This window comes from Toxotes jaculatrix, chromosome 4 (assembly GCF_017976425.1).
Source record: "Toxotes jaculatrix isolate fToxJac2 chromosome 4, fToxJac2.pri, whole genome shotgun sequence".
In the NCBI taxonomy this organism is placed as follows: Eukaryota; Metazoa; Chordata; class Actinopteri; family Toxotidae; genus Toxotes; species Toxotes jaculatrix.
In genome coordinates, this window is record NC_054397.1 from 4,718,798 (window position 1) to 4,743,201 (window position 24,404).

A 24,404-nucleotide genomic window follows, 5' to 3' on the forward strand; every position below is an offset into this window, starting at 1 on the left:
ACAACAAACCAAATCAATCCAATTTACATTTTCAGATGACAGATGTTTGCAGATTTCAGCCTCTGAAGACTGCTGGCTGCACAGTTGTGTACACTCACAGTTATGAGACAGCACAGCTTGTACATTTTGTTGAAAAATGAAGTGAATTCAGGGTCATTAGTACAGTATGTGGGCTGCTGAAAAATCCACATACTGTATGATTCTTTAGCCCGGGGATCAAATTAAAGCCTTCTTTATACTGGTAATCACACTCAAAAGGCCTGTGCAGAACACGGCCATATTTCTTCCTGATCTTCTCTAACTCCCTGTCTTCCATCGTCTACACAACGTATCATCTGTCCCCTGAGAAGCCCACTGTTAGTTTGTCTAAAAAAGAACATGTTTGAAGCACTTACATACAAGGTAAAAGGAGCAAGGGATGCAGAGTGAAATGGGATGTTGTGCTGTACACAGTGGTTGCCATGACATCTGCAGCACCCAGCGACTGAACTGAGCACCAACAATTTCATTTGTCAGATACTTTAATACAAAACCTTGCAGCAGGATCTGAGGCTCAGGTTTCTCCTCTCATATCAGTTTTCAAAGGTGTCTTTGACCATTTGGCAAGAGGGAGACACCTAAAATCCTGTAGTTAAACAAAGGTGTATTGCTCCACTTTCCACCAAAGGGTTCAAGATCAGTTGTTAAGCAATACTGACTTGAATGATGTAGAATTACAGATGGTGTGCATCTTAGTCAGGTTTAGAGAAATGAACATTTCCTAGGAGGAAAAAATATATTCTTGCATGCTAATTAATCTTGAGGAAACTACAACAGAAGTTATATCAGTAGAGAGCCGATGTTAAACAGACTGTGCCGAGACTAGTCAGGCCATCACAGTGCAGGATTCGTGTGAAACAGGGAAGTTTGCTGCTGAGTCATACAACTTTGGGAAGAGCACAAACATACTCTTTGCTTAAGTTAAAATGTTTTCAGTGCAGTTGATGCCCCCTTCGCCCCAATCACGCTGTCTAGAGTGAATCCACGTCCACTGGAATCTAGACGGTTGAACTCGGCTGCAAAGTTTTCTGATGTGGTTTTGTTTGTAGAATGTGATGATTTATTTATTTGTCTAAGAGAGCCTGTCGTTTGTATTTTCCTCTGAAGATAAACTATCACAAAACAATTTTGGAGAGTATTATATTGCACTAAACACGACTGCATTGTTGCAAATGTCACCCCTAACATTTTGGAGTGAAGCCATACTAGAGAAACAGTACCCTTCAGAGGGTTTAGTGTGTATCGGCGGACCCGTTCTATTCAGTTGTCCCAGTAAGCCAACATGCACAATACCAGGACGCTCAAATCAAAGCAGATAACTGGAATTCAGCCATGATTCATTTTATCATTTACACCTGTGTTTGTCGTGCTGTCACATATCAAAAAGCCTTCTGTGAAAAATGCCTATGTTTTAGGGGCTGAAGAGTGATACCATCAGGCTTTTGCTTGATTTCAAAATACAAACATGGTGTGAAATTGTTACTTGCAGTTCCCTGGCTGCTGCGAATGGACTTTACTGGCACTGCCAACAAGGACAGGTGGCTGTTTTTTGTGTTTTATGACAGAAGCTCATCCACTAATGTTTCCAGCTGAGTTATGTTTGGAAGTACCTTTATTGTCTTTGTTCAGATGTCTTATCTACTACCACTTTCCTTCACTTGACATTTAAAAGAGCATTTTGTAATTTATGACCGTTATCAACAATTACCAGCTCCTAGCCAAGTACAGCAGCATCCACAGGCCCGTGTGAAAGGATAAAAAGCTTGTTTGATTTAATGGCTTAAGAATGAAACGTGATGTAACGCCAGTGACTCGCTATTGGACCCACCGTGTGCCACCTTTAAGGGGTTTTCTGAGGATGTATTTCTGTGTCTGAAACTGTGACAAAAGTATATACTGGAAGCCAGAAGTCTCAGCGCCCATCTCAGCATACAAAGTAATCATTAAGTCATTGGTATTGATTAAAACCCCTGCAGATATATTAGGGTCATTCTATGCGACAGTAAAATCTTAGTCAGTGCATCCTCAACGACAACTACATACATTTTAGAATCCACTTGCAGCCGACAAAACTGAAAATCGATAGCGCTAATATCAGAGATCCTGTATTGATTGGGATTGTTTTTTGTTTCTCAGCCTCTTATACTTTCAGAGCAGTGCCTACTAAATGAATCCCTGCTGTTTTATGTGAGGAAACAAACTCTGAAATATTAGTAAGATAATGCGAGTCGACAGATCTGGGAGAGACGAGAGCAGAGATCAGCATGAGACACCAAGAACAAGACTATAAACACTTTGGGGAATGAAACCCTGGCTGTCTCTTCTGGATAAGTTAGAGCCTTGTTCCATGTTTGTAAGTTCAGACTGAATTGATCAAAGAGTAACAGGTGGAGTCTTAAATTGAAATTGGCCTTTTAATAAGCAGCTGAATAACAACGAGAGGAAACCAGCTTAGCACATCTTACGTGCCTCCCAGCTGGGACGACTTAATCTTTTGAACCGTTGGTTAACATTGTGACTAAAGTGTTCATATTAAAAACGAATGACGCTTAATGCTCGTATCTTTATTCATAATAAGTCTAATGGTGTAATTATCAGAGAGGAGCTTTGTGTCTGTTGTAATTATGTGGTAGCTGGTCAAGGTCGAGTTTATTTTAAACTATTTTACATCATTTTGTGGTAGTTCTGAGTAACTAGCAACTATACTTGTCAGATGACATTGTAAAAGTGTAATATTTCCCCTTGAAATGGGACTAGAAGTGGACTAGAAGTGGACTAGAAGTATATCTAACACAAAAATACAAATGCTTTAGTAAAGTACAAGTACCTAAACACTGAACTTGAAGGATAACTTTAGGATTTTTGAACCTGTGCCTTATTTTCCCATGTATTTGAGAGTAAATTGTTGATAGGGATTACAGTCTTTGCAACTGGTCCACTATTGAGCAAGAACAGTATACCTGGCAACCACAGAGCAGCTGTAAAAACTGCTTGCTTTTGCCACTGACAGGCTCAGATGGTTATTATAAGTGACTGACAACATTATGGACAGGATCCCTACAGAGACAGACCTCTTTGTTTATTTTTCTCTTCTCCCGGTCTCTGTTGGAAAGGGGAAATGCATCTATATAATTATTTCTAATCTGTCATGACTCATTTGTCAGTTTGTACATACTACTCGCTTATTGGTTGACTGTAATGTGCACTGATGCCAGGTCAACAAAATAGCTCTGGCTAATAACGTTACCTCCACTCTGTCTGCAGCAGGTATATTCACTGTTGGAACAACACTGTTCTTCAATTAAAAGCGCTTTGGCGTTGGATTTCTTCTCTTATTTGACTGATAGTAGTCATCCTGGGCAAAACTGTTACTGCAAAGACGACAGTCTGCAAGGCTCAGTGTACCGACAGGAATGTTTTCGTCAATTTGTAGCACAGCCAGCCACAACTTCAGCTTGTCCCTCTCCCCATAAGGTGGTAAAAAGGCCCAGGTTAAAAAAATCCCATAGTTATCCATAGTTATTAAGATCAGTACTTGCATAAATGTACTTTTCCCGCCCTGATTATGAAGCAAGAATCTTAGAAAATTTTCATATTACTGTCGGTGAGAATTGAGAAGTGTGAAACTCTTTTGCAATCTATTTAGGCACAGAAAAGACAACACTACAACCACGTGTTTCTCTTCAGATAATCAACCAAAAGAAAAGGGAAAAAAAAGCTTAACATAAAATAACATAAAACAGGTGTTTGTGTTAAATGTAACAAAGGAGCAACTGTAGCTCAAAGGTGGTTTGGCCATTAAACGCATAAATAAAGGGTTGGTGGCGATTTGCTTCCCTAAGCCCCTCCTTTCTGTTTGTCCTATCAAAGTGACCTTGGGCAAGACACTGAACCCCAGTGGCTCCCAACGTGTATCTATATGAAAAACATTTAAGCGACAAGTGACAACTCATGAACATCCCAGCAACCTTTGAATTTTTTTTCTTATCTCAGGTATATTTAACCACTGACTATCAACAGCGTGGAACCTTGACGTCTAAAAAAGAAAAACCTTTATGTTTTCAGCCACATATATAAGTAGTTCTAACCTCTACGTGAGACATGTTTTGACTGGCAAGGAAACAAACCCATTCTTTGCCCATTCTCTGGTGCTTATTTGTCTTTTATCTGTGCCAATAACACCTTTGTTACGACAGGAGATGATGAACTATTGAAAAGACAGAGCTAAATTACTGGCAGGAAGGTTTTCATATATTATTGACACTGACAGCTCTTTGTTTGGTATATTCTGTGTCTAGAATTTGCTTCATTCATGTGAGACAGATAATATGGTTTTCCTAATTGTTATGGCTCATATTCATTAGGGTTTTTTTTTTTCTATTGTAGACTTAGAGAAACTGTCGTTTACTGCAGCACAGGAGTCTTCGCTGCAACAGAGCGTGCTGCTGTGCAGCTGCAACTAAACTGCAGAGAGACATGAAGGCAGAGAACAGGTGGGGTTTAAATGCCTTGTATTACAATACGAGGATTTCAGGAGGAGTTTTATGGAGGGAGAGCTCAAATGTGTGTTTGCTGAAAAGGCACTACTGAACTTGAGGGTAGAGCAGAGAGCATCTAAATCCTTTCATAAGAAGATTTATGAAAACTATCGGAGTGGGGATGGGAGCTGAATTTATATTCACCTTTAAAAATGCAAGACCACATCATTAATATCTTCTACGGGCCCAGCAACAAGAAATCCTCCTCATCTCAATGACCATATAGTTTGTCCCTAAACTCAGATACATCCCATAGGAGGAACCTTTATCGACGGTTAATCTTATGGTATGATCATGGTTTAATTAGTTTTAGGCACAAAAAAATTGGTAATGATGAGGAATGATGAGGAAGGTCATAGATAAGAGAAACAAAGATTGTTAGTTTGAAACGGGAAACAATCAGCGGTCACCCCTTTGAAAGTCTTATGTTCTTAGTACGCCACCAAACAAAATTATGAACACCGTTCTGTCGATTAATTTGGAGGACTTGTTGACTTTCTGTTCTGACACAGACTAAAGCGAAGAGGGGACAACTGGTGGCAGAGATAACATTTATTCCCTGATATCTGTAATTCATGAATATCTAATAACTGAAATATTTTTCCCATTAGCTACTTGAACGTGATAGAAAAAAGGAAACCCTGAAACGGTGACAGGATTATTGTACTGTGAGTGTGATAGCACACCTTTATGACCCACTGTGCATACAAACCCAGCCATTTGTAACTATTTGATCCCTTTTTTTTTATTTTTTAAATTATCCTGCAAAGGAAGGCTGTCACGTAAATTCAGATTGAATAAACGTTAAAAATCCTTCCTGCTCTCCCCAAAAAGCCAGACTGCCCTCCCATCACCTAAAAGAAAAAAAATGTTTTTTTACCTTTTCAAACATCCCTTTCCCCCTAACAATTTTTATACGGTCTTTACAAGCAAAGATGATGTTAGTCGGCAAGAACAAAAAGCTGAGAGAGACTGAGAAGCTGGAATATCAGATACACTCATTGGAGGTCATTTTTTTTCTGATTGGCTTTTTCTTGCTTTTACTGCCTTTGAGCTTTCCAGGGAAGATTTTACACATCTTCTGAAGAAGCAGAAAAACCAAGGCAACAATTCCTGCCTCATTCAACTCCTTACCTTATCTATCAAAATGTAATGGTATGGCATGAATCATGCAGCATCCACTGCAGCCACAGCATGAATAGTAACTTACAAGCCAACAGCTGGGCGGTAAAGATTCCCCATAGAGGCTTTTCAGACATGCACAGTGTTCAAGGACGCCCGCAAATGTGAAAAAAGTTACAGATATGTTTCTGCAAACTGAGATGGAGGGAAAATTCCCCAAGGTACCCTTTCTTCTTTCTCAATCCTCTCCTGCTCTCCCCTCTATGTCCTCTGTCATGTTTCTTCAAGTGCTACAAGTCTTTACCGCCATGCAGTGTTCCTATTACGTTTGTCTATTAAATCTGTCAAGAGCCAGTGTCCGTGTGTCTGTCTCAGACTTTCTTTCACATCTAATCGCCTACTTCCTCCATTAAAGGTACAGTATGTCAAAGAAGCCTCTGAGCCTTGTGGGCATCTTTGTGTATCATCTTTGCGTGTGTGTGTTGTGTTGTTAAGAGTTTAGCCATGAGTACTGTCAAAACCTTGAGTAAACACACAGAGAAGCTCATTTGCAGAGGACGCTTGACAACGAAAAGACAAGACAAACAAGGCGTGAAACATAAAAAGACGTTATACAGTACAACTGTTCAGTGTGTGTGTGTGTGTGTGTGTGTGTGTAAGAATCCTTGGTGTTTGTGTGAATCCTCTGTGTTCTGGCCTTATTTAGACTCATTTACAGTAAACAGATGAGTTAGAAATTCTGTTTATCTGGTGTCGGGGGGGTGGAAGGGGTAGTTGGAGACGTGGGAAAGACAGAGAGAAGAGGCAGAGCAGCTCTTTGCATACAATGATCTATTTATCAATTCCCCATCCTGTTTCTCTCCTCTCCACCCATCCTCTCCTCTCCTCCTCCTATTTCTCCTCCTCTTTTGACTGGCCTACTTGCTTATCCTCTTCAGAGCACTTTAAATTCAACTTAACAACACTTTTTTTTGGCTGCCACATGCTTCCTCTCCTTTTTCCCCTCCTTCATTTAATTTCTGTTTGATTGCTCATCTTCCCCGGTACAAATAAGATACAGTAGAGACAATTGGCTGCCTCTATCTCATTCCCGTTATTACTCCATCCAAACTTGTGTGTGTGTATAAATGTGTTTTTGTGTGCAGTTTGTTTCAGAAAGAAAGAAGCAATGAGGACAATACAGCAGGGCCATAATAACTATGGAGCTGTTGTTCTCAACAGTACACTGCTGCAATGCTTTAATTAATGTCTAAATATAGAGCCTTAAATAAATGCTTAGAGGCTGATTTGAAGAAATACATGCCAATTTCCTGTAGGCATATTGCTTAATTAAAAATGTTATTTTTAGAATTTAAGATTATGTCAGTCTGTAAAATGGAACCAGAAACAGTAAGAGAGGGAGAGAAAGTTAGGATGGAGAGAGAGAGAGAGTAAGAGTAGGGCATCTCATCTAAAGTAGGAACTTTTGGAAAGATATGTTTAAACAAGCTTAGCCTAAAAGTCTACAGCCAAGCTAACAGCCCTGTGAGGCTGTACTTAGTGGTGCTCTGAGCTAAATGCTAACATCAACATCTAGTGTTTGGCAGATATGATGTTTGCCATATTCACCATCATCATTAGCTAATTAGCACTCAATGCAAAAGTCACAGGATCACTAAAGTCATTTAGATTCATAAGAACTGGGCTGTTCACAAAATTACTGAAGAGGAGGAAAATGTTTTTGGGTGGGAGTTGTTCATTTATGTCCGCTTCTAACCTATACAGCCGTGTTGATCTCATCCACTTTAGTAGTGTTTTTGTTGTCTTTTTCTGTCCAATACAATTTTTTTTGTGGATACCTCCATTAAGTGCAGACAGCAGCCAATGGACACAACACCAGACGTGTCACTGAACAAATCTAAGATGTCAACAGTGATTTTGAGGCCTGGGATCAGGCTAGGTGTATGAACATGTTCATCGTAGTGCAGGAACATGTCACTCCAGGCAAAAGTGTGACTCACTCATTTGTTTTTTAATAGTTTTTGGACAGCAATGGGGCTTTACGGCACAGAGGAATAAGCTTTATCAGGCTTTGACTACACAAACAATACTTGTTAGTAGGATCAATTCATTATTGGTTTTGGTCTTTTCATGGGATTTGTAGTCAAAGCGAAAAATATAGAATATCACCAGACTTGCTCTTTAATGAGAGAAGGGGGTGGCGGGGCGCTCTGTCTGTCTGCTGTGATGATTTCTAGGATTGTTCTGATAACCATTTGATCCTCTTGCGTCAGGATGTGTGTGTGTGTGTGTGTGTGTGAGACAGGGAGAGAGAGTGATTATAAATCTGTCTCCTCATTTTCTGTCAGGATTGTACATCCTTCCACAGTGGGTTTTGTTTTTGTATGAACAAACAGTAATCAGAGCAGGAAAACCCAGTGGGGGGCAGTCAGAGAGAGAGAGAGAGAGAGAGAGAGAGAGAGAGAGAGAGAGAGAGAGAGAGAGTGGGTGAAATCATTACTCAGTGTGCTGCTGTTTGTGCTTTTCAGAGAGAAAGAGAGGAAGAGAGAGAGAGCAAGAGAGAGAGAGAGAGAGCAAGGGGGAGATTACACTGAAGGGATAACTCAAAGCTGATTGAAGGCCGTGGCGGGACTGGAGCATGTGACTGGCTCATGTTGATATTATGGTGTCATCAAGATCATAGTTCGTTTCTCTCTAACACCCTTCAATCAGCAAAGCTGCTGAAAAGCATGTGTTCAAGTGTATATTTAGCAAAGCTGCACGGCTGGTTTCAGCCTGCACTGGCACAAAAATGTCAAATTCTCCATGCTAGAGAGTAAAAACTGTGGCCATAAAGTGATTTGTAGAATCTTTATTTATTGCCAAAGCATTCCCTCCAAACTATAAGGCTTATTACAGAAATGGATTGGAAAGCCTGTGCCCCTTATTTTTGGTCACATTTTCACCTGTTATTGCCATGCACTCTGTATCTGGATATCTTATCTTGATAAGGAAAAAACACATGTTAATGCAGGTGTACAAGTGCATGCTGAAAACAATAAGAATGGATTTGGAACTGATCGGATCTCATCCAGCCCAAAATGCCGCCTGTACAGTTTGGCCACATTCGTAAGATAAAAAAAAAGACTGCCCAACAAGTTGAACAGACAGGAGGAGTGAAACACATAAAACAGCATATGGTTAATTTAAGAACCATGTGCCAATTAGTCAGCTTTGGAAAAGCGGGTAGGTGGATTTTGTAACCCATGGAGAGAGCCTGGTCATCTGTTTCCCCCTCTTTCCTGTCTTAATGCTAAGCTAAACTAACCAGCTGCTGGCTCCAGCTAACACGTTTACTGTGCAGGCATGAGAGGAGTATTTATTTCCTCATCTCCACCAGAAAACGAGTAAGCACGTTTCTATTAATATTCAACTATTCCTTTCATACTAGGTGTGAATGGGGTAGTAGTGCCACATTAGTGTCACTGAGACTTACAGCGTTACTGTATCTGTAGTTACAGGTCCTTGTGCCTGCTCCAGTCAGTTGGGGAGGAGCAGGGCCAGAGTGGCAGCAGCAGGTTAGTGTTTAAGTACTGAGGTGCCTACAAAACACTGAATTTGTTTCTTCATATTAATATCCTCAGGTTTTTTTTTTTCATTCATTGCATTTGTCCTCATCCCCTTGACATTGTTTATACAGTTGTGATACTAATTTAGACATTGGTTGAAGGCTAAGTGTGGGGCAATTGTGCAATGCAGTGCAAAATAAAAGGGAAAGTTGTCAAGCCATGGATGCTGTAATCTAAGTGAGCCACTTAGGTTTAATGAAGTAGTGACTTAGTATGGGACAAAGATACATGGACATATTGTAACAATTTTGTGTTTTTCTAACTCTCCATTGTAAAAAAAAAAAAAAAAAAATGTCAACAATAGCTTCTGTTCTATTAAATTTTGAAGTGTTAATTCAAGAGTGCAGTTTGGTGCCAAACCTCAATAGTACTGACATCTGACATTCAGTGACCAGATTGTTCCTGATTTAAATCAAAACATTGCTCAATTTAACAAACATTTCACAAACTCCAGAGCACAATTTTGTATACTTTTCCCATGAGATTTACTGGGCTCTGATGCTGATAAGTAAACAGTGTCAATAAAAAAAATCCTGACATGATGACACCTCAGATAAGTCCTTCGGGGGGGAGGAGACTAATGTTCTCACCCTCTCAAAACAGGACGCCCATTCTGCTGTGAAATAACCCGGGAAAAAGGGTGAACATGACACACCAAAACAGCAGTGTTTATTTATGGTGCTGTACGTATGTGTGTGTTTGTGCGATTTTGGGAAGGTCCTGTCAGTATGAGGCACTGCAGCTATAAGGTTCTTTCTCTTTTGGGAAAAGGGAGCGGGTGAGATAGGGAGAAAAATAGAGAAAGGGGAGCGGGGTGACAGAGGGAGAGGTTGGTGTGTTTTCAGCTGATCCACTTCCTCCCTGATGTTGGCTCTCATTTGTCTTGGCTGGAAAGTGAGTACAAGGCTGGAATACTGATGACTGTTACTCCACACCCCCTCCTCTCCTCCTCCCCTCTCTCTACCTCTCTCTCATCTTCACCCCCTCCATTTATCCTCTCTACACATACTCTACATTCTGTCTGCTCAACTGATTTCCTGCCTCCTGTCTCTCTCCCCCCTTTTACCCTCCTCATCTCAGCTCTCTCCCGATGCAGCTGCACTTTGCCGACCCAAATTTCTCTTCCACCCCTCCTCTCCTCTCCTTCTATCCATCTCTCCATCTGAACTCACTCTACCTCTCCCGCTGCTCAGTCTATCACTTACCGGCTACATTATCCAGCACCATTCCTCCTCCCTCTTGCCTCTTTCGCCCCTACCAATTCCTCCTTTCATCTCGCCTTCGGCACCCCTCCTGCATCTTGCTTGTCTTTTCTGCCTCGACTTTCTGCTTTCTCTCATTTAGCGTCTGCCTCCTGTCCTCCGCTTTTGGTCTGCCTCCCGTCACCTTTCTGTTTCTCTCTCTGTCTCTCTGGCTCTTTCCGGCCTGTGTGAATTAGTACCTGGTCTATGTGGGTCACGGGGGTGATGAGACGTAAAATCAGAGGTGTGTATATGTGTGTGTTCCTGTGACAGAGAGCAAGGGAGAGCAGTAGAGGGAAACAGGAAGGAGAGTTACACGGAGAGAAAAGGCTATAGAACAGCTCAGACTCTGTGCAGGTGATGTCCGTCCAGGTACGGTGACATTTTGTGAAATGCTTTCCTTGTAGGAAAAGCAAAAACTAAATAGCGACAGTTTGGCATCAAAAACAAATATTTACCTATTTGTAAGCTTGACTTGCATACAAGTTACATGTCATGTTTATGATCCATAGGAGCCTACCAGCGTCAGATGTACGTGACCTTTGGCGTGATGGTTACAGTAGTGTTTGTGGGGTTAGGGTCGTGGAACAGTCAGGGTTTGGTTAGGTTTAACTGTACTGTCAAATAAATAGCTGTCAAATAAAGTGCATGTAATGGAGTAGTAGAATATTTTATAGTATAAAGTAGCCTAAAGTGGAAAGTACAAGTACAAGTCAATGTAGTTGGTTACCACTGGAGATGGATTAATGTCCAAACTCTTACCTCAGGTCACTGTTACATGGAAAATCCTCTCTGGGATTTCACATGACACAAAAAACAAAGTGTATTTATGGAAGGCAGTGGGACCAGCTTGAGAGGCCTTACCTACATTTATGTGGGTGAGCCTAAGGCATGGGTATCATGGGCGCATTAAAGGCACTTACATGTACTTGAACTTCGGTAATAAGGTGTGCTCACTGACAATACACAGAGGGGTTCAAAACGGAGCGCTCATCTGTTCTAACATCTTAAAATGACCAGTATCTTTAACCACAATATTTCCCTAACTTTATCCAAGCAGACTGAGGTACTGAACAAGGTCCTTATTTTTTTAAGCTACAGTATGTAAAAAAGAATCAGTATCTTGCTGCAAAGCGAGCTGTTCCCCTCCAACATCACTGAGAGGTTTATTCTGAATTGGAAAGGATGTAAAGTGCACAGTGCATATCCTGGAATTTCTTAAAATTTGTCTCTCTGGTCGTTTCATATTTAGGACAATGGGAAGTGAAATGCACTTCATCCTCGATGTCACCTAAATTGCCTTCTTTCCACAGCCTGTGCTCCCCTGGTGACCGGGGTTTTCAATGGCTCTCCCTCTCTCTCTCACGATTCAATAAAAAATGACATGATTTATGAAAAATGTCGTCAGAGTTAGCACAGAGGTACCGAGGAGCAGAGCATGTCGAACCACACTGAGTGACTTCAATTTATCACCTGATGACCAGGGTACTGCGGTGTCCGACCATAACAGTTGCATTGTTTGTTTCCGTTCATTTGAGCTTTTGTGGCATAAATTGATTCACTGATTGGTTGTTTGATGGACTAGTTTATTGATTGAGCATGACTAGGTTGGCAGCCTCTTCTTCCAGCAGACTGTTTGTGCGAAGCAAGCTCAACAAAACAAAGCAAAGTTTGCTTTCAACATGATGTTAACTGTCCGAGCAGAGCGTTTGCTTTACCCGGGATGATGTGTTGTTGGTCTGATGAGGTTTGTCAGCATCTCTCTGAGTCCTCTTCCCTTCTCCTTTCTCTGCAGCAGCGTGAGGCAAAGAGCAGCCATAAGGTTGTCTCTCTCAGAGCTCATTTTTACAATCTCTGAATTTAATGAGCATCTGTACCAGAGCAGTCGATGGTCTGCTGATGAGCAAGAACTCGTTTGTTTTGATCATTCTCTATCTGGAGGACTTCAAAGTTGGTAGTCTCAATAGATGTTCTATGGGATGACATGGCAGGAGATCTCCACAGTGGTGACACTTTCCTGAAATGTCAAATCAAAAAGTAAGAACCCCAGTTTTGCATGAATGAATGAATGAAGCAAAAGAGCAGGCGGAGACCATAAAGGCAAAGGGGTCAAGCTGAACCGTGGGCGTCAGTTCCTAGAAGTCTGATGAAGTGATGAAGTTCAGTTCTTGATTCATGAAAAAAGTTTTCTTGCTGAGTAAATTAAATTTGTTTTTAACCAGTTTTCTGTTTGTATTGAACCATGTACCACCGTATTTGTGCAGCAGGCAGTTTTATATAACCCAAATCTCACATTTTAAAATATCTAAAGTTGGAAAAGTTGTGTAGCATACCCGATGATTAAAGGAAAGCCTCGAATGATGGTCTAATGCTGTTTATTTGTTTTCCATGCACAGTAAACCAAACAAGATGAACAGACAAGTAGACAAACAAAAGGCAAGGACATAAATTACATCTCCAAGGCATTACAAACACACACAAACACATAAATTCATTAAACATACCTTCTTGCCACTTGTCAGTGGAAGTAAATTCAAATTACACTCTCCATTATTGCTCTGTGAGCAGTGTTGGAAAGTAACTATGTACATTAACTGTAGTAAATATATTGTACTTAAATGCAGTTTTGAGGTACTTGTTCCCTACTTGAGTATTTCCATGCTATTTTATGCTTCCACTGCACTACACTTTGAGAAAGAAATATTGTATTTTGTACTCTACTACATTTGTTTGACAGCTTTAGTTACTAGTGACTTTTAAGATGAAAATTTTACACAGTTGATGATAACAAGCTTTCAAAATATAATCCAATATTTATCCATTTGGACAGTGCATATAGAGTAAAAATTGTTTTTTGAGAGGAGTCATTTTCAGATTTTGAACGGAGAGGTAGATAATTTATTTTCTATTTAGTTTTCAGCTACTCTAAATAAGGGCAACATTTTTTTTATTTTTACTCGATTAAGTGATCTTCATTTTTTACTCCAAAGTAAACCTCTGATTTAATTTAGTTAAAGCTACCTTTTTCTCCTAAAATATTCAAAAAATGTTTTTGCCTTTTTTCCTGGAATGTTATCTATGCATCCAAATGCGATTTTTTCTTAACATTTAAAGACAAACTATTGCTCAGTGACATCTGATGGCGCTCAAAGCAGCAGAATATCACATTTCATAAGTGCAGCAGTGATGTATCTTTCCAAACAGAACAAGATGGTTAATCACAATATTCAGTAAACTATGTAATGCACAGATTCTCCACAGATTTCTGCACAGAGAAAGAGACACAGTGTGCCGATGTTATTTTTGGTGAACTATCCCTTTAATTAACGACATTGGCTTGTGCGTAATCTAAGTGCCAAGCCTTGTGTCTTTATAAATAACATTCCTCTGTAGTGTCATTCATCTACGTGTACTCGTCCATTCTCTTTGAGATCTGTCGATTCCTTTTCTCCCTTCATCCCTGCCTCCTCACACTCATCCATCTCCCTCCTCTCCCTCCCTTCATCTCTTGGCCCCCATCTCTGTAATTCAGATTATTTTAATTCATATTTCATCCTTCGCTGTTTTATTCTAACTTAATCTATTATTCACAGCCTGTTTTAAAAATGTAACAGTGCGAAGGTCACTGATCCGTGCTTGCTCCTCACTGGCTCATACAAGACACCATGCACATCCACACACACTCACATGCATGCATACATACATTCACAAACACAAAGAAACAAACATGCTAATTCAAATTCAAAACGCACACAGAAATTATGCATGAGGCATGAGACTAAGGTTTTTCAGAGTGGCCATATGCAAGATGAGTGAGAGACGAATAGAAAGAAAGAGACGAATGGAGAAAAGACGAGTACTGCCAGAGAAAAAGAAAAGTACATCAATCACTGGACTTTTACCACAGAAACTCAAAGTAAAGTTCACTTCTGTTAAGCCTTAAAAGACAATGCCAAGACACAGATTACCTGGGCACCGCAGGCTACTAGAAACTGAGAAAGACACACACTAAATACAGACTACAGGTCCACAATTTAGCCATTGAGACCAGTGGACAAAGACAAACCTGGCAACACAGAATAGTGGTAGACACAGAGCTGCACTACATCTTGGATAGAGAAATAAGAACCAAGTTCTTCACTAAAATAAAACTCAAATACCAAGAATCTGACATACTCTCAGACCAAAACAAAATTCAGTGTTTACTTAGAGAAAAATATGTCAAAACATATCAGAATGTCAAAGTCTGAAGGAAAGCCAGTGGGACAGCACATGAAACTATTCTGGGCTTCTTGATTTTTATTTTATCCCCTCATTTTTTTTTAAAGAATTTTTTTAATGATTTTTTTTTTTTTTTGCAATGGTTTGTTTTTCCATATAGTAATAAACTTGTAGTATAGTGTAAGTGGTATCATTTATATTTATTTTTATTTTAATAAATTACAGTAATGATGATGATACCATTCCCTTCTTCTTCTTACATTTTCCATTTTTTCAAAACCTCCAACAACAAGCAGGCAAAATATGTACATCCAGTATCAGGGATTGCATCAAGAGCAAATACGTTACAGGTTTCACTGTAAAATCAGGCTTCTCCTCAAATGACAAACGGTATATTTTGAAAACAGTCAATCGATTCCCTTTTAACAATTCAAGTTATAAAGCAAGTTTGAATTTGAGAGAGAACAAGGATTGACAAAATGACATCACTCAGACAGAAAGAGAGATGTATCTGAGAAAAGACGGGAACAAAATGAAAATAAGAAAGGGGGAACGATTGGATGAGGGTTGGACAGATGCTGCATACTGAGCCAGCAGATGGTTGAGTTGGAAGGAAAAGGGAAAAGAGGGGGGAGAAGAGAGACAAAGAGAGATAGTCATCAACATAGAGTAAAATATGACGATGAGGAATCGAGTGAGGGGAATATGGAAGTTGTTTTACAAAACTGGAGAAGCAGAGGAGAAAGAGAAGAGGAAGTAAAGGGAAAGTAACGTACCGTACACGAAGTAACACAAATACATCTACACACACATACACACACACACTGCGAAGCAGATCATAGAGCAGTTAAAAAGGATCATCAGAATTAATAATTTAAAGAAGTGAGTGACATGCCAGCGGTCTCCTAATGTGTGTTTCACTTTGAAGCCAACGCTCTCACTCATAATGTACAGAAAACATCACCTTAGCTCCCTGCCTCCCCCTCTCTAATCTATGCATCTATGCACTGAATTCTAATTGTCTCCTTTACCAGCCAATTAAGTGGCGGTATCTGTCACCATGACAGCTCATTAGCAAATCAGCATTCAGCTTTCAGGCAGTGTGTTTTCAGGCATGTGCGCGGACGTGTTTGTGTGTCGCTCTGTAGATGCATGCAGCAGTAATGCCTCATAACTTTGCCCAGTGTGCAACGGCCGATCGCTGACCCAACCACGTGTGCGTCTGTGTGTCTGCGAGTGCTGCTATTAGCAGGAAATGGAAAATGTTTTTTCCCCGTGACCGTGCATGCAGATAGAAATGCGAGCTCTGATTCATGGGGTTTTGTATCTGCAGTGGCTTCTGAATCCATTTTCATCTGTTTGGAGGAGAGATTGGCTCCACACCTGACAAAACATTGTCGGGCGACGCAGGGAAGCGGGTTTGACACCCTGCCAGACAGGGAAAGGCCCAGCAGAGCATGCTGGGAGTAATGACTAAGAACAATGGCATTTTGCCTCATAACCGAGGGAGTTCAATTATGATCTGTACCTCTTCAACTCTCACAATATTTTATATTAAAGTCCAACCGAAATTAAATTGCAATGTTTTTTTCCACTACAGCGTACAGATCTTTTTTGTAAATTAGATTACAGAACCAGTATCCAAATGAAAGAAGTCAATATTTTATATTTCCTGGTTTCATGATTGTGCCTACTGTCTGTGCAAAAAACAGTTTGAAATTCACTGCATATATCCAGTTAAAACATTTTGGTATTTGCATAAAGTAGGCAACATAACTTTTCTGTGACTGACTGACAGTGACAACAGCTAACTAACAGACAACAGCTATGACACAAAACCAGCCACAAACTTTGCACTGCAACCCACTTTAACTTTCTAACTTCTGTGATCTTTTTATTTACAGGCGTGGAAACATTTCTTGTCCCGTGCCATGGCCTGTTGAATAGCTACCAAACAAACATTCACCAGGGGAAATGTGCACTGCCAACAACATTGTGCTGCGGAGAAAACTGTCAGCTGTAGCATTTGGAACAGCTTAAAAACTTAACCTGCAAATGTTGAGATTGGCGTTTAGATTTGGATCAAGTGTTTTGTTTAATAGAGTTCAAAGTTAGAGGAGCAGTTGCTCCCAGACGCATTCCTTTAACACTGCAATTTCTATTTCAAAGTGTTATTCAACATTCCTCAGTGTCCTATAGATTTAGTTCATGACCCTCAGTTTTCAACTTCTAAATCACATTTGTTTTTCATCAGTTTGGTGTGGCAGTTATCTCTAAATACCACAGTACACATCAGCCTCAGCTATTGCCATGGTTTTGTCATTGCAACTGGAAGCAAATAAAACACTGCACATTATAATTGCTGATTAATCCAGATTAGACCACGAATCCACAAATGAACTGATTTAAATTGCTGAATGTTTTATCAAGTTTCTACAGATCTTTAGCTTCAGTTCGCTGTGAGCAGCACATGCTGCAGAAATTTAAGGTCAGTGTTTGGATGTTTCCCAACAAAATGTGCCTTAGGAGTCATTGTTGACTTCTCCTCTCACACAAGCTTGTACTGTACATGTGACTGAAAAAAAAGAAAAAGATTTCTTATAGCAGAGTCGCTCATCCTTCGTACTAATGATGCAACCAGGACAGTTTAATGCCCGTCCAAGCTTTGGAAATGCTCCTACACCTACGGAAAATGAGTGAAACATACTCAAAATCTTGGATGCCTAAAATAACTCCTCCCACTTCCCCACTGTATGCCACTGCTGCCTGTCCTTGACTTGTAAGCTGCAATTACCAGTGCAAGTTCATTTACATTGTGTGTCCATGTCCCTGTCTGCTCAGCTGTCAGTCCGCCCACTCAGAGGCTTGGAGACTAAAGAAGAATTTGTGACAGATGTCTAAAGACATGTTTTTCTTTGTTTCAATAATAAAAACCTACTCACAATTAGTCTGATAAGGACTGACTGTTGTATAGAGACTGTCCAAAAAAAAAAAAAAAAAAAAAACCCATAGGCCATCTGTGCGAGAGGCTTATTATAGCTACGTTTTATTGTTACAATCTCAAGAGTCTGTAGTGATTATGGTGTGAGCAAAGGAGGGAGTCAGAAGATCCGGTACACCCCCGTGGGTCCCAATGGTCATTTAAGTTGGAGGACTTGGGGTGCAGAAGTGTACTCAGAGTAGACTCATGGTTATGGAGTGAAAAAAGGAAGGATCATCAGGTCCAGGTGCCAGCTCCTAGTCTGCATGAAAGTTTTGCCAGCCAGCTGTTTCCCCTGTAAGGAGTCCACTTGTTTCTCTCTTCACTTGGCCTGGTTGCCTGCTCGATTGTTCTCATCTCACTCCACGCCTCCTTCAGACTGTTTTTGCTGCACATTGCTCTTTGTCCTCTCCTGGTAGGTGTTCTTCCCATCCTCCATTCTCCTCTTTAGCTCCCTCTGGACACTTAACTTCCTGCCTGTCTCAAAGCCCTGAGAGCTCTCTTCTTCCTATTTATAAGGGATTGGATGGCTTTTGTCGTCCAGAGATTGTCCTTTGGAAAACAGTTTTTTGTTGGAATCTTAAGTGTCCACACAGGCACTGAAGTAATCTGTAATACCGTGGGAGAGTCCTTTGATGTCCCACAGAGCAGGTTTGAGTCTGTGCATTCATTAACAGTCCTGTAGACTGTCACACACTCCTGAGACCAAACTCACAGTCCTTCTGCTTGACAGCAAAGAAGGATGAAGTCATGGTCTGATTTTTAAGTGGAGGAAGAGGTGGTGGAGCCGCGCAAGTAGATTCACGTTCTGCTTTTGCATGTGCATGAGTAAGTGGCCACTCTGGGGCAATGCAACCAGCTGCAAACTCAATATTCCACTCTGTTTACCAGCTGGTCGCTAACTTTGTCTGTTGTTTGGAGCTGGGCAGGTAGTGTCGCCCACAGTGGATTTCTAGAGTTTTTAATATCAAAAACATAAATAAAAAAACAAATAAATAAAAGCACATGCTGTCCTTCTTGAATAGAGCTGTAAGGGTGAATCAAACCACTGTAATAAAACAGCTGTAAACGTTGAGGGCTGTAAAACCAAAACAATGAGCTCAAAGACAATTAAACACACTGTAGAGCTGAGGGGAACCGCAGGAATAACTCTCTGTGGGTTCATCATAAAAAAAAAAAACCTGTCACATTGAACATGGTCATTTCATTCTGATCTGAGCACAGAATATGTTTCATCCACCATTTTTCCTTGGACTGGTCTGGCTGTCACATATTAAAACAACACACAAAACGTACATCACATGGTAAATTACACACACAACACTTATGTGGCTTCGTAGCCAAGAGAGATGACATTCAGAAGACTCAGACCGAGGCTGCCATGACCAGCTCATGGTGCCCTGAGCTTGCCCGCGGCCAACCTGATTTTTTTTTCTTTCTTTTTTTTTTTCAACAACAAATCAGATATCCCACACTGCAGACCTCCCACTGATGGAGCCCAGCTGAGTCTGACTCACTCACACTGCTCCTGGGCTTGCTGGTCACTGTGTTTTTTAGCCTTTACAGACACTAGTCTGTGAGGATAACAATAAACAACCCGCTCCCTTCTCTGCTGTCCTCTCCATTCGCAGTCAAGGGGACTACAGAAGAGCAAACACACTGCTGATCCATAAGGTATAGCTAACGAGTGCTGTGTGATTGTTTCTCTGTGACAGGTCAGTCGTACTTTGCTAATTTGCCAGCAGTGGTGCAGTTGTGTTTTCCTGTTTCTATTGTTTTTCATTTTTTTCAACTGAATCCACCAGATCTCTCCACCTCACACTGCTGCATCTAAATACTTTAAATTTCTGCTGTTTTTGTGGCGCTTATCTTCATCGCCTGCAGTGATTAAAGAATTTGTGATGTTTGTGATGAAAAACTGATCTCTGCGGCTGAGATCAGAGCTCAGGAGCTCAGGGATGTTGACTGTATGTCTGACTGTTCACTCTGCCTATTAGGCTCATAGGACTGCATGGACACACACAAACACACGTCAGAAGATGGGATAAGATAAGATAGGACTTTACTGATCCCACAGCGGGGAAATTTACTTGTTAGGCGGCTCACAGAAAACAGGATAAAATCCAGAAACAAGAAGTGTTCATGCAATCAGAATCACTACATGTTAGCTGTTAGCAGCATCACTCAGCTGTGAGTTACAATCAACAGCCACTCATCTGTAACTGTCTGCTATTCTACCTATTCCACCTTTTCACTCAGGCCTCCTCTCATTTCCCAGCATCCTTCCTCATTCAGTCTCTTTCCCCGTTGGTTCTGTGTGTGTGTGTGTGTGTGTGTGTGTGTGTGTGTGTGTGTGTGTGTGTGTGTGTGTGTGTGTGTGTGTGTGTGTGTGTGTGTGTGTGTGTGGCTGCATAGATTTAGTTCAAGGCAGAGACTCCAGCTGTAGACCCATCTGACTTAAGACTTTAGACTGCTCCGGGACTTGACTCCCTAACGACTTGACTTGATTTGAAGCTTGACAGCAAAAAGATTCAAGTCTCAAGTAAGTGGTGACTTGGTGAAATCCAGGAACATTCAGGAGTCACCAAGTTGTGTTTAGAGTTGGAGGATGTGCAACTGCACTTCTGAGGTTAAGACTTCTGAAGGGCCATGTGCAGTCACTGAGGCTAAGCTAGCTGCTGGATGGGCAGTAAATCCCTCCAAGTTGTAGAGCTGTCTGCTTGTTAGACCACAGTGTCTCATTTTCTATTTGTACAACATTAAATACAAATGATATAACATAAAGCAATGAAATTACTTTTTCAGTGGGTAACGTGCAATGAGTAATTGGTTACAGTTTTCAAGCAACTTGATCAACATTGCTTCTGACTTATTTTAACAGACCTATAAAAAAAAAAGAGGTTGAGAGAAGGTCAGCAGTGCAGTGGAAAAAGCATAGACTGTTCAACATCAGGTGTAAATGCAGTTAGATTCATAAGTACACTAAATAGAGTATCTAGCATTGAGCATTCATGTCCTTGCCTTACAACAGGTAGTTCCATGAATCAAATCAAAGAATTAGAGATTGATTTTGGAACCAAGGTGCAACTCAGTGCTGCCTTTGCCTGCCAAATTATACCATAAGAGATTTTAATGCAGAAAAGCACCCTGACAGAAGACTAGTCAGAATAGAGCATGAATAATATAAATAAATAATAAAACATTCAGGCATCCTACAAAATGTAGATAATCAGATTATTTAGCTTACATTATTATTTTTAAATCTAATTTCTAATTCTACAAAGATACTTGGCATTTGGAAATGTGTGTAGAATCAAATGACAGTTATCATAATGAGGACCAGGTTTAATAGACTTAAAGAGGTGGACCAAATATCATGAACGCCGGATAAACTAACATAATTCTATTCAACAGTCCTGCCACAGTTTGACTGTTCACTAAACCCTCCACTGAGCAGCAGTGATCTAATCACAGCTCACCAACCGTAACCCTGCTCAGCAGGCCTGACAAACTTTGGGTTTTCCAACATGTTGAAGCAATGTGCATGTGGCTGTAGTAGTAGAGTAATGAAGAGTTTGGAGATTGGTGTCTTTTTGTCAACAAAAACCAAGAACACAAGAGGAAAAGTGTAAGTGTCGGCTCTTGTGTTATCACGCTGGGCTAACCAGCTTCTTAACATTATTTATGAAGGCAAGGGCCACGTCATTAGCCAAGTACTTTACTTAGTGGGATAGTGATTGGAACATCCACTGTGTAATGGTATTGTAATGTAATGATATTGGGTCTGTCCTGCCCTTTATTCGGTTTGGGGAAATTCAATCTCCAGCGGCTGCAGCCAAAGTTGCGTCAGATTGCGTCATGTTTGCCAAACGTGTAACTTATTATTCGTCCTCAGATTCTTTTCTCACATAAATCAAACTATGTGAAAATACTAAAATCAAAGCAGGACTGTGACTTATGTGCTCGTCTACTGTTTTCCTGTATCCACTCCATAGGTTAGAACAGGCGTGGGCTAGCTATCAGGGGTTTATCAGCAGTTTATTATGAAAATGTGTCCAATCATGTTTCTGCTAATCTTTTGAGTTTTGGAGGTATTGTGTCGAATTGTAATAGGCTCCAAGGAAATAATCATAGTTTGGTGGTGGGTGGACAAAATAACATGAACACTTTACAGTAACAGGTGGTTTTCTTTTCCAGGGATGTTGCAGGCTTACTCTTATTTTTTGTCCACCATCTGAGTCACTGAAGTTTTTTTTATATCCCTTCAGTCCTTGTGACACACACATACACACACACACAGAGGTCTACTTGACACTTAAGGATGAGCAATCATATAACGGAGAGGACGGAGAAGGTTGTCAACTCTCTGTGTATGAGATTGCGTTTTTCCTGTGAGGCAGAGCCATGGATTAGCCTTGGAAATAGGAGCTCTTTCTCTCCATCTCCCTCTCTCTGTCTATCATTGACTTGCCAACTGTCAGATGTTGCTGTCATCCTCAGCCGTCCCTTCATCTGTCTCTCTAATGGGAATCCCCCTCTGTTTTCTCTTCACACAGCCCTTATTTCAACAATCCTTCACTTTTTTCCTCTTCTGTGCCCTATTTCCCAATCTTTCTCTCCTCCCCTCTGACACACATAGAGCTTTGAGGTGTCCTATTAATTGTGTTATATAAATCCAATTTATATTATTATTTAACGAGTTTCACTTTACCACAGTAACCACAGGGGAAAAGCTGAGTCCAAACTTAATTTCCATTTCTCTTTTTCCTCCTGATGCAGTCTATGTGGTTGCCCCTGTTTCAGACTTTTATGTGGCAGACTGTCAGTCTGCGCTGCTGCCAAACGATTTTCAGATATTTCTCACCTTTGTCATTCTAACCACCCTCTGTCTCTACCCGCCCCTTCTGTTCCCTTTCCCCCTTTTCTTTCTTTTTGATAGTGATGTGAAAAGTGCGCCGAGACTGAAGGCTCAGCTGGTTCGGAGAGGTCCTCCATCTGCAAAGGTAAAAAGTTTTCCTCCCTCCTCTTTGACTCTGTCAGTTTCCCGTTGTGCTCTCCGTCTCTGCTTCTGAACGCCAGTGCCTGCAACGTGAGAGGATGTCGGCAGAATACAAAACATTGCTTTAAGTCCAGACAGAAAAAGGCATGCCGCAAAATATTAAGAACAGTCTTTATTTCTACAGCATGCCTACAATGCTTCCTAGCACACATAAAAATGCACATGCACACATGCGTGCACCGGAGTAAACAGGATGCTTTACCTTTTATTTCCTTTGAGAACATGTCCATGACACTTGTATTGTGTGACTGAATTTGTATGCGTGTGTGAAGGGACCAAAAATTACTGTTTTCTTTTCCCTCTTTGTGATATCTTTGCAAAAATGGTTAACGTACACTCAGCTTGGAGCTGTGTGTATCAAGTGACAACATCACAGTTGATCAGGTTTACCTTACTGAATATTACATTGTGATAACAATGTGTATATTCTACAGCATCTTGCGTACCAAGGTCTGATTTTCCCCTTATCTCAACTAAGCACTAGTTTGTGTATCCGTATGAAATGCAATTCATTTTGTGTTGTGGCCACTCTAATCTCTGAGGGAGGAGCATCCAGCAGGTTAGCAGCTGTGTTTTTCTGTAGAGATCCCATTTAATTACCAAATGAATTCACTGAAATTAATGTTGTTAAGTTGCCAGTTACACACAGTCACACCAGGAAGCTGCCCAGTACAACCACAGTCTGATCTGTTGGCCGGCGATCAGCGTGGAGCATTTGTTAGGGCAGGTTAGGGGACTCGCTCAGGGGCAGCTCGACAGTGGTGACGCTGCTCTGTCACTTTCCCAACCCAGAGTTGTCCTGCTAGTCAAGGGACAGAGCTGTAGCTGCCACTGTGGCTTTCTACAGTGGAAAAACAGTAACAAATGGTGGATATTTTATGAGTATGGTAAGTTTAGACTCCGTATATTTAAATTTAACTCCTTTTTGGTAAACATTCATGAATTTATTCACTAGGATGTTATTCACCCCAGCACGGAGAAGGCTTTGAAACAGGCTTCATGTTTTGGATCATTCATGCTGGACCTTCTTTCTGGGAAATAAAATGTAAAATAAAAGTGAACAGTGAACAGTAAACTGAATAAATAAAATATGAAAAATTCAAATAAATTTAAAAGATTTTCTTTGTGGTGCCTGGGTGGGCATGTTGGGGTTCGCTTGGACTCAAGACCTTGGTATTTAAATTTTGGTTAGAGCTCTGTGTAGGGATGGAAGTGGCGATGACTGACCTGCTTCACTATTCTTCAAGCTGTTGCTGTGGTGGATGTTGTTTCAAGTCTCCCCTTTTTAATCTCTACTAGACATCTTTGTCTGCTATAAGTTATCAGTTAATGCCGATATTTCCCTCAGGAGCTGGTGGAGAGTAAAAGTAGAAGAGCTAAAAGAGCTAGAGCTGAAGAGTTTAAAGTAATGATTTATATTTTCTGGGTCGCCAAAGAACACGACTCCAAATCTAAGTTAATGCTGCTCAGTGTCTGCTGGATGTGTGAAAAAGCAATTGTTTGCCAATAAGTTCTCCATATCAAATTAAAGTGACATTTTGTGAGTTGAAGTAACACATCTTTCTTCGACAAATAATAAGCATTAAGAGGCACTGG